We start from the raw sequence: 5096 nt of genomic DNA, 5'->3' as shown, positions 1-5096 counted from the left end.
GTATTTGCCTACCCACCTCATAATAAATTTCATATTTAATTTATGTCAATTTTTTGATAAACAAGATAATTGTATTGCAGTTATGTTGTAGTGTACATCGAAAGACATAACTAGATCATCATATGACAATAGTGACATATATAACTATAGCTTGATATTCCTGTCTTTTTTGTTTTGCTCTGATTTTGTTAGCACAAGAAAAACACTGTTACAGTACAATACTCAGGCTTGCATGCCTTCCGTCGTAGTCCAAGAGCAATAATTTTGTTTCTAAAATGACCAAGAAAGGTGTAACTAGCTAGCTAAACTACATCCAAATATGTATGCAGATGTCAAAGCATTTTCAGTTGGTTAACACAACAACTATCCAGCCATGTGATCTATACATAATGGCTTATATTAATCTAAATCCTATAACAGTATGCACTCTCTTCTCCCATAAATATATATATGCTTATTGACATGTAATCCCTGCTTTTGTGAAGAAAAAAATTATGTTAATTGTGAAACAGCCGCAAGTTTTCCTATTTGACCACTTCACATATTTGCTCCTATTTCATGAGATTCATCATATAATACATATACAATAGTTATAACCTTCACACAGTGATGTTAACACATAAGCTTCATACAGTAAATAAAATTCCCTCTGTTCCAAAATAAATGTCGTTGATCTAGTACAATATTTGCATTAGTTTAGTACTAAATCTGCGACACACTTATTTTGGACGAAGCGAGTAGTACATAGAGCATTGCATAATCCCAATTCATGTTATGCAGCTCATGCTAATATTACCTTCAATACTAGAACATGTGAAATTCCACTACCATCGAGGAGTCAATATTTATGTACCATTCAAGCTATATGATACCGTTCAAGCTATAAGATAACAGATTTGTAAACGCATATTCTTCATCTGAATTATCTTTTACCAGTTACGACGCAATTATTGAATTAAATCGTTCAACATAATACCTTGAAAGTTACTAATAGACCTCATATAGCTAGGAATTTAAATATTTGTTAGAGTTTAAAGATAATTTCTAGAATATTGGTTTGTACGTGATAGTAAAATCTGGAAGACAACCACGTTTTCTATTTTCACAAATAAAAATAAATCCCAGTCAGTTAATTAAAAGCAATAGTGTCAGATGTGTGCATTCCTTTCTTTCCCAAGGCCGGTTTTGTGCATTACATGACTCTTTATGTTCCATGTACCCAAACATGAATCTGCAACAAGTAACAGTGACAAGTCCAACTCAACAACTTAATCATTTCTTGCAATATCTATATTTTGTGCTTCATAAGCGTAAGCCGAGTGTATTATATCGGGTGATACTCGGCTTACCTACAACACCATCACGGAGCCGCGGGCAGCGTGCATGCCATGTGGCAGGTACGCCTTTGCCATGAGTTGCACTATAAGCAGAGTGCTTCTCCGAGGCAACTTCGACTTACCTGAGTTTACACCGTGTCCATTGTATAAGCCGAGTGTGGAACGCCGTATTTACGGCATACACGCAGCTAAGTCGAGAACTATATGTTCATCGTGTATTCTGATGGACATGCTCGGTATAGCATTGGGCTTACATAATGATACTAGGCAACACGTGCTTTTCCTATACTGAAGCAATGTGCAAAATCGGGATAAAACCATGTTAAAAATCTTCAAATCTGATATTTTGGTAGAAGATTGACTAAATGGGACAATATGTGTCATAAATGTATAAATAGGATAAAAAATGAAATTCACTCTATATATAAAGGAAAACTCTTATCTTCGACTGACTGATCCGGGCCACCTATCCGCCACCGCCTCGTTCGTTGATCTTGCTCTATGTGACGCACCAGATGGTGCCCGCGTGCCAACGGAGTAGCGACCTAGCGCGCTGTTTCCTGAAACAACAGCGTTGTTTCAAAAACGGTCCTCAAGCTGGGAGGTGGCGGCTACTGGATCTGAGAGGGCGACGGCACGGCCGCTAGCCCCCGACGCCGGGCGCTCCCGCCGCAGCCCATCCGCCACGACGTCGACCGGCCCTCCCCTAGACCCCCACCCCCAGCGTCGCCAGCCGCTCGCCCACCGCGACGGTGCGGCCGCTCGCCCCAAACGTCGGCCGCTCCCGCCGCAGCTCATCCGCCAGGACGTCGGTCGACCCTCCCCTACCCCTCACCCCCGTGCTGCCAGCCGCTCGACCACGACGCCGGCCAGCCCAACGCACGCCGCAGCCCCTCCGCCCCTGATGCCGGCCAGCCCTCCCCTCCCCCACCCCCGCGCCGCCAGCTGCTCGCCCCCGACGCCGGCCGGCCCTCCGCACGCGGCAAGCCGCACCACGAGGAAGCCGTAGAGCAAATCATTGTGGCGATGAATGAGGTGCCATGCTCTACAGCTTGTCTGTGTGCCTACACGCAGCTGTACTACACTAAGCTTTATTCATAAAAGCAAGTTCGACTAAACATGTATGCTACTAATCAAATTTTGGAACACAAACAAATCTCTAAATTAATAACTAATTAGTGGTTAGCTAAACAACACACATGGATGCTTTAAGGACACACTGCTTGTGCACTGCGATCTCTCTCTCTCTCTTCAGTTTATTGCAAATAAATATCATTAGTTTAGTACATCATATTATTTGTACTAATGTCCCCATTGATAAACAGGTTACATGTATCATTCTAAAAAAGTATGATATTTTAAACATTAATTAGCAAGATAAACATGGACCATCAGCTATCAATCTAAAAAGGTATGATATTTTAGAAAATGCTGGACATTCAGTTCATTCCAACAGGAAATCAAGTTTGTTGCTGAGTTCACTAAGTTTATGCAAGGGAAACAACTTCAAGCCTTCAAACACAACCTAAACCTTGACACGTTGAGATTGAGGGAGGATGCTAAAGAATAGGCTTGTACTTTTGTGTAACGTGACATGTTGTCACGATGTTACGATTGTATGTGTGCATGTGTGTAACAAACTGTGGCAGGTTGTTAGCCAAGGATCGGCCTTATCCGATCCTATATAGATTGGAGTAGGAGCAAAGCCTAGCAACAACATGTGCCGATTGTATTCTTTGTTCTTGGTATTTAACACAAATGTGTCCCTGCAGAAGAGCATACACTTCATGCCAAACTTCTTTCAAACATTTGCCATAAGCATATATTTATATTTCCATAATGAAAAATAGAGTATTTCTTTCACTGTAGACCACCTTGGTTTCCTGCAAGCACAATCGTCTAACAGAACCATGCCTTATGTCTTCTTATTACATAGAGGAAATCACTCCTCAAATTCTGAATTGGCACCATCTCTCTAATTCTAGCCTTTACTACTAATAAATAATAACATACATCTATTTCTACTATCCATTAAAAATTCAGAGAAATACTAGAAAATCTCAACAAAAGGAACTCTAACCCCCTATTTAGCACATTAGAAAACCAAGACCCAAGGGTTTAAGAAATTACCCACCCATACCTTAAATTATTGTGTCGGATTATTTTTGCCGTGTACGTGCAATATAGAATTTCAGTTATAGCAAAATAGTTCTGCCTTGTGCCTATTCATTGTTCGGGCCTGATAAAAAGTCAGTGATCCCATCCAAAGTTATGTTTGTTACTCTGATAAAGCAAAATTTCTTATGTAGATTGATCGGTATTTGAATGTGCTTACAAACTGTGGGTATATGATGGTCTTTGCCCCTTTTCAGTTCATACATAATTTTAGTTTTCTTTTTCCGTTAAACTGAAATTTTCATCAAACTGTTGTATTAGCCTACACAACTCATAATAAATTTCAGATTTAATTTATGTCAATTTGTTTGATAAACATGGAATTTGTATTGCAATTATGTTGTAGTGTACATTGAAAGACAGAACTAGAGCATCATATGAGGTATTCGTGTCTTTTTTTTGGCACTGATTTTCTTACCACAAGAAACACACTGTTATATGGTGGATTTACGTATATTGTGCTTGATTTCCCCTTTTGAGGGTGAAAGCTAACTATCGTTGAAAGTGATACTTCGGTTGAGAAAGCATTGTAAATACTACTCGCCCGCATATGCTTTGCCCAATCACACACCCATCAGAAGTTATTTTATGCGCTAATATGAAAAGCTCATGAGTTACCAATACAACACACATCCGTATTAATCTGAATTGCACATATTAAGAGTAAGGATGAGAATGGCAACATTGACAGAATAAATAACAATCCGATAGAGCCATACATACTTAGTAACTTTAATGTCGCTGGCTGTATTTCTAGTAGAACAAGTGTTTTACAATTGCATGTAAACAGCTACAAATTTAAAATATTTTCCTGTATACAAAAATTGTACATGTTACTGATACACACATCCGAATCCTTGCGTCGAAAGTTAATATGAGCACCATGTGAAGCCCTGTTCATTAGTTGAAGCCTATGACGGTGTATTGCCACGAACTTATCATCGTTCCTCTTTACTATAAGTTTCATCCTTTCAAGCACTCTAGCATTGAGCACGAAAAAAGTAACAAAATCAATGTCAGATTTTGTGCCCCGATAATAATCCAATACTATTGTTTTCAGATGGATGTCAAAACATGTGCTGGTAATGAGACCCCGGTATTTACGACGCCACAAATTGTTTTTCCATGATTTCTGGCACTGAAAAAAACCCGGCAAACCATGTATATAAGAACTTCACAACAACAAGTAGATCAATAAAGAAGCCAAAGAAATTGTACTATCGGTAAAACTATCATCACCTGAATGTACAACTTCTCCAAGCACGGAAAGGTTGCCATCAATTCAATAACCATGTCCAAATTAAGAGTAGCCATACCAAGAACCAAACACTTGATTTTTCACGCCACTGTTGCAAGACCACGAATGCGCGGTCCCTTCATCAAAGCATGAAATCCAAAACATTAGACAGTAATATAGGTAATTTCTGTATATATGCAGTGAAATGCAATTTATTAGAAGGTTGACGACAATAAAAAATAAATGAAGAAGAAGATCAGCTACCTGATGATGACGAATATCTGTGGAACCCAACACGAGCCTGGTGGAGTTGGTACAACCTAGGGTGTCCAACTTAGGCACGGAAA

The 5096-nt window shown here is 39.5% G+C and overlaps 1 long non-coding RNA gene across 1 annotated transcript; it reads right to left on the bottom strand.

Moving 5' to 3' along the window:
• Window positions 1–4235: 4235 nt before the first annotated feature.
• On the bottom strand, window positions 4236–4874 carry LOC123398852. The gene is made up of 2 exons (XR_006610271.1): window positions 4752–4874; window positions 4236–4650 (listed from the first exon to the last, which is right to left on the bottom strand). It is a non-coding gene; the product is annotated as an uncharacterized LOC123398852 (long non-coding RNA).
• Between the last annotated feature and the right edge of the window lie 222 nt (window positions 4875–5096).

Source organism: Hordeum vulgare, chromosome 5H (genome assembly GCF_904849725.1).
Source record: "Hordeum vulgare subsp. vulgare chromosome 5H, MorexV3_pseudomolecules_assembly, whole genome shotgun sequence".
NCBI lineage: Eukaryota > Viridiplantae > Streptophyta > Magnoliopsida > Poales > Poaceae > Hordeum > Hordeum vulgare.
Note: the sequence above shows the minus strand (reverse complement) of the source record. Positions and strands in the feature narration are given on the sequence as shown.